We start from the raw sequence: 15,185 nt of genomic DNA, 5'->3' as shown, positions 1-15,185 counted from the left end.
TCAGAGCCTTCCCCGACCTTAGGAGCCCCATTGCTTGATCGTTTTTAGCAGCCGAGTTGTGTCTAGAAAAATGTTTTGAGTCATTTAGGATTTATATATCGGAGAGCTTAGGAATTCTTTTTACTTCCCAGTCTCCTCATCGCTCTGGTAAGGCATCCTGACGTAGAGTTTTGACTCTTCTCTTCTCAAATTTCACTAAAAAAAATTTAGGATCACGCGAGTATCTTGGATTTGTTCCGATGGCTTATGATGAGAATACTGTCTTGGTGCCTCCTGTCAGGGGTTTAGTGGAAGTGTCCCGAGGAGTTGAGCTCTGAGGTGTTGTCATCATAATTTTATCGTTGCAATTCTAGAATACTTGAGATATGTTCGCCGACATCGAAAATCTCTTTTATGCAGTTCGTTGGTGAGATAACCTCGACGCCACCCAGTACTGGGGCGGGAGTTCGGGAGTATCGCCATAACTTGTATAACAGATGCTTTTCGAAGGTTGAGGTAGATGGTTTCCGAAGGTTTCTTGGTTATGTGTTGAAGGATGGATACAGCTGGATGTAGGATTTGCTAGTTTGGGTGAGATATTATGCTTCCCCTGTATCCCCAACACCTTATTGCATAACCGGAAAAGTTCGGGAGTTTCATAGGTGGGAATTCTAGTAGCTCTAGTTCTTCTTCCACGGATATTGGTTTGAGATTGGGATTTCTTACCGATTATTCGTTCTCGATCCGTACCTTGTTGATTTATTTCTCTACCTTAATTCTACGTGGCTTCTCAATTTATGGATATGTGGCCATTTCAAGAGGAATGCATTCGAGCATTTTGTTCGGATGTGAAGACTATATGTTGCAATTTGCATTCCGTTGGATTCAGCTTCAATTTTATCTATCAATGTGCTAATGGTGGTCACCCTCTTCAGGATGGCTCCTCCAACGCGCACGACTTCGAATCCTGATCCGCCACCACCTCCACCTCCTCCAGAGGCATGGCAAGCTGTGATGGCCGCAACCAATGCAAACACTCAGCTGATCATGCAAATTCTTCAAGAGCGCAATCAAGGCAGTCAAGGGAATCAAGGCAGCAATCAGAGTCACTTTGCTACACTCAACCAGTTCCTTGCTAACGGGCCAAAGACTTTCAGCAATTGTGTTGAGGCAACCGATGCTGACGATTGGCTTGTGGATCTGTGTAAGCATTTCGAGTGCAGTAACGTCAGGCCTGAGGACTTTGTCAAGTTCGCTTCCTTCCAACTCAAAGATCAAGCTGCAGAATGGTTCCAGCAGTACAGGGATTCCAGAGGTGGACGTGTTATCACTTGGGATGAATTCCGTCGAGATTTCCGAGCTCATCATATTCCGCAGAGTGTGGTTGAAAGCAAGCATGAGGAATTCCGCAATATGAAGCAAGGCTCTTTGTCTGTCTATGACTACAACAAGTTGTTCTAAGCTCGCCCGCTTTGCCAAGCAGGACGTCCGTGATGAGAAGAGCATGATATATCAGTTCAGGGGTGGTCTCAGAGAAGATATTCAGCTCGCTCTTGTTCTCTTCGAGCACTTGAGATACGATGAGTTCTGCAACATGGCACTGAAGCAAGAGGCTGCTCAGTTGAGGTGTGATGCTTCCAGGAAGCGAGTCAGAGATGTTACTCCTTCTTCCTCTACTCAAGTGGCCAAGCAGCAGAAGTTTTGGCTTCCTCCTCCTCCGTTCTGTCAGCCGTATCAGCAGAAGAGCAAAGGTGGCAGTGGTTCTTCCCACCCACCCAACCCTGGCTTTCAGAACAAGACTTCGTCTCAAGCTCCAAGATCGAGTGCTCCGTATCACCGTCCGCTTTCAGAGGTCACGTGCAACAAGTGCCAACAGAAGGGTCACTATGCCAACAAGTGTCTCAACCAGAGGCGTCTTCCTCCTCCTCCTCCTGTCAGATCGTCAAGTACAGCTGTGGTCAAGCATAACCCCAAGCATGCCAAGGTGAATTTGATGAATGCAGCTCAGGCAGAGGACTCGTCAGATGTGATCATGGGTAACTTTCCAGTTAACTCTTTTCCAGCAAAAGTTCTTTTTGACACTGGTGCATCGCATTGTTTCATGTCAAGATCATTTGTTTCCAAGCATGACTTCATTTCACAAATGTTGGGTAAACCTATGGGAGTGGTTTCTCCGGCTAAGTCTATGAGGGCTACTTCAATAGTTCCGGATGTTTCTATCATGATGGGTGATTTCAAGTTTCTGGCTTCTCCAATGGTTCTTGGTAACTCGGATATTGATCTTATTCTCGGAATGGATTGGCTTTCTAAGCACAAGGCTCAGCTTGATTGTGCAGCCAGGCAGATTCAATTGACTCATTCGTCTGAGGATGTAATTGTCTTTGCCGCTCGGGATAATACCATTCGTCTGTTTTCTCTCAATGAGAAGGGTGAATTGGATGCCATCTCGCAAATTCCAGTCGTTTGCGAATATCAAGACGTCTTTCCAGAAGAGCTCCCAGGAATGCCTCCGCACCGGCCAGTTGAATTCGTTATTGAACTTGAGCCTGGCATGGAACCTGTGTGCAAACGTCCTTACAAGCTCGGACCTGAAGAGTTGAAGGAGCTGAAGAAGCAACTCGATGAGCAAGAAAGAATGGGTCTCATCCGGCCTAGTTCTTCTCCGTGGGGTTGTGGTGTTCTTTTTGTGAAGAAGAAGGATGGAACAGACCGACTTTGTGTTGATTACCGTCCGGTGAACAAGAAGACCATCAAGAACAAATACCCACTTCCCAACATCAATGAGCTGTTCGAACAACTCAAAGGTGCCCAAGTATTCTCCAAGCTTGATCTCCGTATGGGTTATCACCAGATTCGCATTAGTGAAGAAGATATTCCCAAGACAACATTCAGAACAAGCTTTGGTTCATATGAATACACTGTCATGTCTTTTGGCCTTGCCAACGCTCCTCCGACGTTCTCTCGCATGATGAATTTCATCTTCAATGCCTACACCAATGACTTCGTTTTGGTCTATCTCGACGACATTCTGGTTTTCTCCAAGAACAAGGAAGATCATGCCAAGCACTTGCGTTTGGTTCTTGATAAGCTCAGAGAACATCAGTTCTACGCCAAGTTCTCTAAGTGTGAATTTTGGCTCGATGAGGTTCTTTATCTTGGTCATATCATCTCTGCCAAGGGCATTGCCGTGAATCCTGAGAAGGTGTCTGCAATTGTGAATTGGGAACCTCCTCAGAACGTGAAGCAACTCCGCAGTTTTCTCGGTCTCGCAAGCTATTGCCGAAGATTCGTTGAAAACTTTTCTAAGATCGCGAAGCCTCTCTCAAATCTTCTTCAGAAGCACGTCAAGTACGTTTGGTCTCCGGAGTGTAATATTGCTTTCAACACTTTGAAAGAGAAATTGATCACTGCTCCAGTTCTGACTCCACCTGATGAATCCAAGCCGTACGAGGTCTTTTGTGATGCCTCTCTCCAAGGTCTTGGCGCAGTTTTGATGCCAGAGAAGAAAGTTGTTGCTTATACCTCTCGCCAGTTGAAGCCTAATGAGAAGAACTACCCCACTCATGATCTCGAGTTGGCGACAGTTGTGCATGCTTTGTTGACTTGGAGACATCTTCTATTGGGAAGAAAAGTGGACATCTTCACTGATCACAAGAGTCTCAAGTACATCTTCATTCAGCCTAATCTCAACCTCAGGCAAACTCGATGGGTCGAAATGATTCAAGAGTATAATCCGAGTATTGAGTATACTCCAGGCAAGGCCAATGTGATTGCTGACGCTTTGAGCAGAAAGGCTTACTGCAACAGTTTGATTCTTAAGCCTTATCAACCCGAGCTTTGTGAAGCTTTCCGCAAACTTAATCTGCAAGTTATTCCTCAAGGTTTCCTCACCAACCTTCAAGTCTCTCCTACCCTAGAAGACCAGATTCGCCAAGCCCAGCTTCTTGATGCTATGGTGAAAAAGGTGAAGATTGGGATTGCCAAGAGTCAGTCCAAGTACAAGTGCTACCGCCTTGATGACAAGGACACTCTCTTCTTCGAGGATCGTATTATTGTGCCCAAAGGTGACCTCCGTAAAGTGATCATGAACGAGGCTCACAATTCTCTCCTCTCCATCCACCCTGGGAGTACGAAGATGTATTAGGACCTTAAGCAAGCTTATTGGTGGACTCGAATGAAGCGCGAGATCGCTCAATTCGTGAATGAATGTGATGTCTGCAGAAGAGTGAAGGCAGAACACCAAAGGCCAGCAGGTCTCCTCCAACCTCTTGCCATTCCAGAATGGAAGTTTGACCACATTGAAATGGACCTCGTGACTGGGTTTCCAAAGTCCAAGCGTGGCAATGATGCTATATTTGTTGTCATCGACAAGCTCACCAAAGTGGCTCACTTTCTGCCTATCAAAGAGTCGATCACTGCGGCTCAATTGGCGGAACTCTATACCTCTCGCATTGTCTCTATGCACGGTATTCCTCAAGTGATCTCTTCAGACCGTGGCAGCATCTTTACCTCCAAGTTTTGGGATTCTTTTCAGAAGGCCATGGGCACTAACATCCGCTTCAACACTGCTTTCCATCCTCAAACAAGCGGTCAAGTCGAGCGTGTCAACCAAATTCTTGAAGATATGCTCAGGGCTTGTGTGATCTCCTTCGGCATGAAGTGGGAGGATTGTCTTCCTTATGCTGAATTCTCCTACAACAATAGTTTTCAAGCAAGTTCGGGCAAGGCCCCTTTTGAAATTCTGTATGGCAGGAAGTGTCGTACCCCTCTCAACTGGTCTGAAACCGGTGAACGTCAGCTGCGGGGTAATGACTTAATCACAGAAGTAGAAGAAATGTGCAAAGTCATTCGTGATAACCTCAAAGCAGCCCAATCCCGCCAGAAGAGCTACTATGATAGTAAGCACCGTGATTTGGCTTTCGAGATCGGAGATCATGTTTACCTCCGTGTCTCTCCTATGAAGGGTACTCGTCGCTTCGGTATCAAAGGGAAGTTTGCCCCTAGATACGTGGGACCTTTCAAGATTGTCAGCAAGAGAGGCGACCTCGCCTATCAGCTCGAGCTTCCTTCAAACTTTGCAAATGTTCATGACGTGTTCCATGTCTCTCAGCTTCGAAAGTGTTTCAAGACTCCTGACCGCACCGTCAACTTCGAGGACATTGAGCTCCAAGAAGATCTCTCTTATCGTGAGCACCCAGTTGCTATTTTGGAAGAGACTGAACGCAAGACTCGCAACAAGTCAATCAAATTTCTCAAAGTCAAGTTGTTACACCATTCCGACCGTGAAGCTACCTGGGAACGTGAGGATCACCTCCGTTCTGAGTACCCGGAGTTCTTTCAGTCCTAGATCTCAGGACGAGATCTTTTCGTAGTGGTGGAGTGTTGTAACGCCCCAGATGTAACTTTCCCTATTTGTACTTCAACTCTTGCCGTTTCCGACGTTAAGTTATATTTATTTCTCGGGTTCGGGTCTTTGTCTCCGTGTGTTGTTATCGTTGTCATGCATATCATATCATGTCATCATGTGCATTGCATTTGCATACGTGTTCATCTCATGCATTCGAGCATTTTCCCCGTTGTCCGTTTTGCATTCCGGCGCTTTGTTCTCCTCCGGTGGTCATTTCTAGCTTTCTTTCGTGTGTGGAGATTAAACATTTCCGGATTGGACCGAGACTTGCCAAGCGGCCTTGGTTTACTACCGGTAGACCGCCTGTCAAGTTTCAACAGATCTTCGCCGCACCGGACGTGTCCGGCCCGCGCCGGACAACGTCCGATCCACCCCGCCGCCACTCACCAACCGCCACCTACCGCGCCGCCGGCCCGGGAGGCCCACGCCCGGCCCCCGCGAGCCCGCACCGCTCGCCGCCGCCTGCCTCAAGCCGCGCTGCCGCCGCCCGCCTCTTCCCCGCCTCCGGCAGCCGGCGCCGCCGCCCGCGCCTCCACGCCACCATCGCCGCCCGCCGCGCGCCGGCCGGCCGCGCCTCGCCCCGCCCGCGGCCGCCGCCTCCTTCACCGGCGTCCTTCGGCCTCCTCCCCCCCGGCCTTTCCTTCCCCGCGGCAAGTCCGACGACGAAACTCCGGCGTGAACAGTGTTTCCGGCGACCTCGTAATCCGTGCCGATCTGGATCTGGATCTGAGAAGATTCTGGTTGACTTTTTCCTCAAAAACCCTAATTTTTATGCCTACTTTGACCTGCCATAACTTTGCATCCGTAGCTCTGATTTGGACATATAGCATATCAAAATGTTCGTCTCCACGAGTAAATCATTTCAATCCATTGCATCATTTTCATTTGAGCTCATCTTGATGCTCGAAATGTTGTTAGAATGAGGCTTCGTGAGTTAATTGTCAGATCTGCTAGTTCATCTTAGACTTTTGTCATTTTTGCCATGATTAATGTGTGCATGATATGCCTGTGAGTCCTTCATATGTTTTGTTAAGGATTTTGTCTTCTTTCCAGAGGTGCAACCCATGCATTTTTAGGATGTGTGTGGTGACTTGTGCAAGCTTGCAAAGAGAGGCACCCGGGAAATCTGTTTTCAGAGACTTAGTAGTTTTCACTAAGTCTGGGATTATCTAGTTCATGATGCCATATGTTCAGCTTGTTTCCTAGTGATTCGTGCCTCTTTTGAGGATGATCAGTTAAGGTGTTTTGTTAATCATGTCATGCTCTATCCATCCATGTCTTTATTTGCAATTATGGAGCACCCTAGCTTGAGTCAATCGAGCTCTACTTTTGCTTCGTTGTGAATCTGGGAAGATCGTCAACTCGTTTGCGATTTTGCCGATGTTATTGTAGTTGATCCGTGCATGCTATGCCATTGTTTTTGCCATGTCTAGCTTGTATTTTGTTCCTTCTTTATGGATGTATTCTTTCCTTGCCATGACTTGCACCATAGTGAGTGCATCGAGCTCGTTTACATGCCTTCGTGAGTTATATTTCAGCATGTCTCAGTTTTCACTAAGTCTGAAAACTGAATGTGTTTTAGCTATGTTCGTGTGCCCGTTAGTATATTTTGTGATCCCTTTTGGCCCCAGGTCACTTAGGGACTTTTGTTAAGCTTGTTGAGTAGCTCCATGCCATGTTCTTACTTGTCTTAATCAGGTCATGCATCATGTTGTTTTGTTGCTCCGAAGAGGGCTTCGTGATCTGAAATTTCAGACAAGTGTTAATTTCGTCTGGAATCTGTTTTGCATTTGCGTTTTTGTCATGCTTGTTTGAACCTCATAATGGATGAATTGGCCGTGGCTCAGTGCTAGTCTTTTGTTAAGCATCTTGTGTGCATCCCTGCCATGTATTTTGTTGTCATGTTTGGTGGCTGTAGCATGTTCATTTCATTGCGTTTAGATGCCTACTTGCTGTAAATCGCAGACCGGTGTCATTTTTGAAACGCTTGCCATTTCCAAACCATAACTCCGATTCCGGCGTTCTTTATATCGTTTTCAAGCGATTTCATCTCATCTTTCCAGTGGCACCCTTGGAATTCCAAGTTGAGGCCAGGTTCATGCATTTCCTGTCATATCTTGCATTTTGCATCCCGCATAGCATATCATCATTTCATCATATTGCTTGGTCTTGCACGTGGTTGATTGTATCCTTGTTGCTTGTTTGTCTTGTTTGGGTAGAGCCGGGAGACGAGTTCGCTACCGAGGAGCCCGTTGAGTTTGCTTGTGAGGATCCAGTCAACTTTGACAACTGTGCAGGCAAGATGATCATACCCTCGAAATCACTACTATCTTTGGTATGCTAGTTTGCTCGCTCTTGCTATGCCAATGCTATGATGCCTACCTTTTGCTTGTCAGCCTCCCAATTGCCATGTTGAAACCTCTAACCCACCATGTCCTAGCAAACCGTTGATTGGCTATGTTACCGCTTTGCTCAGCCCCTCTTATAGCGTTGCTAGTTGCAGGTGAAGATTGGAGGTCGTTCCTTGTTGGAACATCATTTATTTACTTGTTGGGATATCATTATATTGCCATGTTATCTTAAAGCATCTATACACATGGTAAAGGGTGGAAGGCTCGGCCTCTCGCCTAGTGTTTTGTTCCACTCTTGCCACCCTAGTTTCCGTCATATCGGTGTTATGATCCCGGATTTTGCGTTCCTTACGCGGTTGGATTATAATGGGAACCCCTTGATGTTTCGCCTTGATTAAAGCTTGTCCAGCAATGCCCAACATTGGTCTTACCATTTGCCGCCTAGCCTTTTCTTTTCCTTGGGTTCTTCAGACTCAAGGGTCATCTTATTTTAACCCCCCCGGGCCAGTGCTCCTCTGAGTGTTGGTCCAACCTAGAGCACCGTGCGGGGCCGTCCCTCGGCAACTTGGGTTACGTTGGCTCCCGTACGCTTAGCTTATCCGATGTGCCCTGAGAACAAGATATGTGCAGCTCCTATCGGGATTTGTCGGCACAGCGGGTGGTGTTGCTGGTCTTGTTTTAACCTGTCGAAGTGTCTTGAGTTACCGAGATACCGAGTCTGATCGGAATGTCTTGGGAGGAGGTCTATTCCTTCGTTGGCCGTGAGAGCTTGTCAAGGGCTAAGTTGGGACTCCCCTGCAGGGTTTGAACTTTCGAAAGCCGTGCCCGCGGTTATGGGCAGATGGGAATTTGTTAATGTCCGGTTGTAGATAACTTGAACCTTAATTAATTAAAATGAATCAACTGAGTGTGTTACCGTGATGGCCTCTTCTCGGCGGAGTCCGGGAAGTGGACACGGTGTTGGAGTTATGCTTGCGCAGGTTGTTCCTCTAGATTCTCGCTCGCGCCTTGCCTCCTTTTCTCGCTCTCTTTTGCGAATAAGTTAGCCACCATATATGCTAGTCGCTTGCTGCAGCTCCACATATATTTGCCTTATCCTTCCTATAAGCTTAAATAGTCTTGATCGCGAGGGTGCGAGATTGCTGAGTCCCTGTGGCTCACAGATTACTATTACACCAGATGCAGGTCCAGCTGATTCCGCTCCAGGTGACGAGTACGAGCTCAAGTGGGAGTTCGACGAGGACTCTCAGCGATACTACGTGTCTTTTCCTGATGATCAGTAGTGGTGCCTAGTTGGGGTTTGATTCGGGGCCTTGTCGCATGTTGGGTTTTCTTCTATTTTGGCGCCGTAGTCGGGCCATGAGTGTTTGTATGATGGATGATATTTATGTACTCTGATGTGACGTGGCGAGTGTAAGCCAACTATGTATCTCCACCTTTTATTATGTATTACATGGGATGTTGTAATGATTGCCTGACTTGCGACATTGCTTTCAATGCGGTTATGTCTCTAAGTCGTGCCTCGACACGTGGGAGCTATAGCCGCATCGAGGGCGTTACAGTCGGTATCTCAATACCTAGTTCAATCTCGTTCCCGGCAAGTCTCTTTACTCGTTCTGTAATACATTATCTCGCAACTAACTCATTAGTTGCATTGCTTGCAAGGCTTAAGTGATGTGCATTACTGAGAAGGCCCAGAGATACCTCTCAATAATCGGAGTGACAAATCCTAATCTCGAAATACGCCAACCCAACATGTACCTTTGGAGACACCTGTAGAGCATCTTTATAATCACCCAGTTACGTTGTGACGTTTGGTAGCACACAAAGTGTTCCTCCGGCAAACGGGAGTTGCATAATCTCATAGTCATAGGAACATGTATAAGTCATGAAGAAAGCAATAGCAACATACTAAACGATCGGGTGCTAAGCTAATGGAATGGGTCATGTCAATCACATCATTCTCCTAATGATGTGATCATGTTAATCAAATGACAACACATGTCTATGGTTAGGAAACATAACCATCTTCGATCAACGAGCTAGTCAAGTAGAGGCATACTAGTGACGTTTAGTTTGTCTATGTATTCACACATGTATTATGTTTCCGGTTAATACAATTCTAGCATGAATAATAAACATTTATCATGAAATAAGGAAATAAATAATAACTTTATTATTGCCTCTAGGGCATATTTCCTTCAGTCTCCCACTTGCACTAGAGTCAATAATCTAGATCACATCGCCATGTGATTTAACATCAATAGTTCACATCATCATGTGATTAACACCCATAGTTCACATCATCATGTGACCAACACTCAAAGGGTTTACTAGAGTCAGTAATCTAGTTCACATCTCTATGTGATTAACACCCAAAGAGTACTAAGGTGTGATCATGTTTTGCTTGTGAGAGAAGCTTAGTCAACGGGTCTGCCAAAATTCAGATCCGTATGTATTTTGCAAATTTCTATGTCTACAATGCTCTGCACGGAGCTACTTTAGCTAATTGCTCCCACTTTCAATATGTATCTAGATTGAGACTTAGAGTCATCTAGATTAGTGTCAAAACTTGCATCGACATAACCTTTTACGACGAACCTTTTTGTCACGTCCATAATCGAGAAACATATCCTTATTTCACTAAGGATAATTTTGACCGCTGTCCAGTGATCTACTTCCTAGATCACTATTGTATTCCCTCGCTTAACACAGTGTAGGGTATACAATAGATCTGGTACACAGCAAGGCATACTTTATAGAATCTATGGCTGAGGCATAGGGAATGACTTTCATTCTCTTTCTATCTTCTGCCGTGGTCGGGCTTTGAGTCTTACTCAATTTCACACCTTGTAACACATGCAAGAACTCTTTCTTTGACTATTCCATTTTGAACTACTTCAAAATCTTGTCAAGGTATGTACTCATTGAAAAAACTTATCAAGCGTTTTGATCTATCTCTATAGATCCTGATGCTCAATATGTAAGCAGCTTCACCGAGGTCCTTCTTCGAAAAACTCCTTTCAAATACTCCTTTATGCCTTGCAGAATAATTCTACATTATTTTCGATCAACAATATGTCATTTACATATACTTATCAGAAATGCCGTAGTGCTCCCACTCACTTTCTTGTAAATACAGGCTTCATCGCAAGTCTGTATAAAACTATATGCTTTGATCAACTTATCAAAACGTGTATTCCAACTCCGAGATGCTTGCACCAGTCCATAGATGGATCGCTGGAGCTTGCATATTTTGTTAACACCTTTAGGATTGACAAAACCTTCTGGTTGCATCATATACAACTCTTCTTTAAGAAATCCATTAAGGATTGCAGTTTTGTTATCCATTTGCCAGATTTCATAAAATGTGGCAATTGCTAACATGATTCGGACAGACTTTAAGCATCGATACGGGTGAGAAAATCTCATCATAGTCAACACCTTGAACTTTGTCAAAAACCTTTTTCGACAAGTCTAGCTTTGTAGATAGTAACACTACTATCAGCGTTCGTCTTCCTCTTGAAGATCCATTTATTTTCTATGGCTTGCCGGTCATCGGGCAAGTCAACCAAAGTCCATACTTTGTTCTCATACATGAATCCTATCTCAGATTTCATGGCCTCAAGCCATTTTGCGGAATCTGGGCTCATCATCACTTCCTCATAGTTCGTAGGTTCGTCATGGTCAAGTAACATGACCTCCAGAACAGGATTACCGTACCACTCTCGTGCGGATCTCACTCTGGTTTACCTACGAGGTTCGGTAGTAACTTGATTCAAAGTTACATGATCATCATCATTAGCTTCCTCACTAATTGGTGTAGTAGTCACAGGAACAGATTTCTATGATGAACTACTTTCCAATAAGGGAGCAGGTATAGTTACCTCATCAAGTTCTACTTTCCTCCCACTCACTTATTTCGAGAGAAACTCCTTCTCTAGAAAGGATCCATTCTTAGCAATGAATATCTTGCCTTCGGATCTGTGATAGAAGGTGTACACAACAGTAACCTTTTGGGTATCCTATGAAGACGCACTTTTCCGATTTGGGTTTGAGCTTATCAGGATGAAACTTTTTCACATAAGCATTGCAACCCCAAACTTTAAGAAACGACAACTTTGGTTTCTTGCCAAACCACAGTTCATAAGGCATCATCTCAACGGATTTTGATGGTGCCCTATTTAACGTGAATGCAGCTGTCTCTAATGCATGACCCCAAAACGATAGTGATAAATCGGTAAGAAACATCATAGATTGTACTATATCCAATAAAGTACGGTTATGACGTTCGGACACACCATTATGCTGTGGTGTTCCAGGTGGCATGAATTTGTGAAACTATTCCACATTGTTTTAATTGAAGACGAAACTCGTAACTCAAATATTTGTCTCCGCGATCAGATCGTGGAAACCTTATCTTCTTGTCACGATGATTTTCCACTTCACTCTGAAATTCTTTGAACTGTTCAAATGTTTCAGACTTATGTTTCATCAAGTAGATATACCCATATCTACTTAAATCATCTGTGAAGGTCAGAAAATAACGATACCTGCCGTGAGTCTTAACACTCATCGGATCGCATACATCAGTATGTATTTTTTCCAATAAGTCAGTTGCTCGCTCCATTGTTCCGGAGGACGGAGTCTTAGTCATCTTGCCCATGAGGCATGGTTCGCAAGCATCAAGTGATTCATAATCAAGTGATTCCAAAATCCCATCAGCATGGAGTCTCTTCATGCGCTTTACACCAATATGACCTAAACGGCAGTGCCACAAACAAGTTGCACTATCATTATTAACTTTGCATCTTTTGGCTTCAATATTATGAATATGTGTATCATTACGATCGAGGTCCAACAAACCATTTTCGTTGGTGTGTATGACCATAGAAGGTTTTATTCATGTAAACAGAACAACAATTGTTCTCTAACTTAAATGAATAACCATATTGCAATAAACATGATCAAATCATATTCATGCTCAACGCAAATACCAAATAACACTTATTTAGGTTCAACACTAATCCCGAAAGTATAGGGAGTCTGTGATGATGATCATATCGATCTTGGAACCACTTCCAATACACATCGTCACTTCACCTTAACTAGTCTCTGTTTATTCCGCAACTCCCGTTTTGAGTTACTAATCATAGCAACTGAACTAGTATCAAATACTTAGGGATTGCTATAAACACTAGTAAACTACACATCAATAACATGTATATCAAATACACCTTTGTTCACTTTGCCATCCTTCTTATCCGCCAATACTTGGGGTAATTCCGCTTCCAGTGACCAGTTCCTTTGCAGTAGAAGCACTCAGTCTCAGGCTTAGGTCCAGACTTGGGCTTCTTCACTTGAGCAGCAACTCGCTTGCCGCTCTTCTTGAAGTTCCCCTTCTTCCCTTTGCCCTTTTCTTGAAACTAGTGGTCTTGTCTACCATCAACACTTGATGTTTTTCTTGATTTCTACCTTCGTTGATTTTAGCATCACGAAGAGCTTGGGAATCGTTTCCGTTATCCCTTGCATATTATAGTTCATCACGAAGTTCTACTAACTTGGTGATGGTGACTAGAGAATTCTGTTAATCATTATTTTATCTGGAAGATTAACTCCCACTTGATTCAAGCGATTGTAGTACCCAGACAATCTGAGCACATGCTCACTAGTTGAGCAATTCTCCTCCATCTTTTAGCTATAGAACTTTGTTGGAGACTTCATATCTCTCAACTCGGGTATTTGCTTGAAATATTAACTTCAACTCCTGGAACATCTCATATGATCTATGACGTTCAAAACGTCTTTAAAGTCCCGATTCTAAGCCGTTAAGCATGGTGCACTTAAACTATCAAGTAGTCATCATATTGAGCTAGCCAAACGTTCATAACGTCTGCATCTGCTCCCGCAATAGGCCTGTCACCTAGCGGTGCATCAAGGACATAATTCTTCTGTGCAGCAATGAGGATAAACCTCAGATCACGAATCCAATCCGCATCATTGCTACTAACATCTTTCAACATAATTTTCTCTAGGAACATATCAAAATAAACATATGAAAGCAACAACGCGAGCTATTGATCTACAACATAGATATGCTAATACTACCAGGACTAAGTTCATGATAAATTAAAGTTCAATTAATCATATTACTTAAGAACTCACACTTAGATAGACATCCCTCTAATCCTCTAAGTGATCACGTGATCCATATCAACTAAACCATGTCCGATCATCACGTGAGATGGAGTAGTTTCAATGGTGAACATCACTATGTTGATCATATCTACTATATGATTCACGCTCGACCTTTCGGTCTCCGTGTTCCGAGGCCATATCTGTTATATGCTAGGCTCGTCAAGTTAAACCTGAGTATTCTGCGTGTGCAACTGTTTTGCACCCGTTGTATTTGAACGTAGAGCCTATCACACCCGATCATCACGTGGTGTCTCAGCACGAAGAACTTTCGCAACGGTGCATACTCAGGGAGAACACTTATACTTTGATAATTTAGTGAGGGGTCATCTTATAATGCTACCGTCAATCAAAGCAAGATAAGATGCATAAAGGATATACATCACATGCAATCAATATAAGTGATATGATATGGCCATCATCATCTTGTGCTTGTGATCTCCATCTTCGAAGCACCGTCATGATCACCATCGTCACCGGCGTGGCACCTTGATCTCCATCGTAGCATCGTTGTTGTCTCGCCAATCTTATGCTTCTACGACTATCGCTACCGCTTAGTGATAAAGTAAAGCATTACAGGGCGATTGCATTGCATACAATAAAGCGACAACCATATGGCTCCTGCCAGTTGCCGATAACTCGATTACAAAACATGATCATCTCATACAATAAAATTTAGCATCATGTCTTGACCATATCACATCACAACATACCCTGGAAAAACAAGTTAGACGTCCTCTACTTTGTTTGTTGCAAGTTTTACGTGGCTGCTACGGGCTTAAGCAAGAACCAATCTTACCTACGCATCAAAACCACAACGATAGTTTGTCAAGTTGGTGCTGTTTTAACCTTCGCAAGGACTGGGCGTAGTCACACTCGGTTCAACTAAAGTTGGAGAAACTGACACCCGCCAGCCACCTGTGTGCAAAGCACGTCGGTAGAACCAGTCTCGCGTAAGCGTACGCGTAATGTCGGTCCGGGCCGCTTCATCCAAAAATACCGCCGGACCAAAGTATGACATGCTGGTAAGCAGTATGACTTATATCGCCCACAACTCACTTGTGTTCTACTCGTGCATATAACATCAACACATAAAACCTAGGCTCAGATACCACTGTTGGGGAACGTAGTAATTTCAAAAATTTCCTAGGCACACGCAAGATCATGGTGATGCATAGTAACAAGAGGGGAGAGTATTGTCTACGTACCCTCGTAGACCAATAGCGGAAGCGTTATGACAACGCGGTTGATGT

The sequence above is a fragment of the Triticum aestivum genome, chromosome 7A (genome assembly GCF_018294505.1).
Source record: "Triticum aestivum cultivar Chinese Spring chromosome 7A, IWGSC CS RefSeq v2.1, whole genome shotgun sequence".
NCBI lineage: Eukaryota > Viridiplantae > Streptophyta > Magnoliopsida > Poales > Poaceae > Triticum > Triticum aestivum.
The sequence above is the reverse complement of the archived record's forward strand: the minus strand, read 5'-3'. Positions refer to the sequence as shown.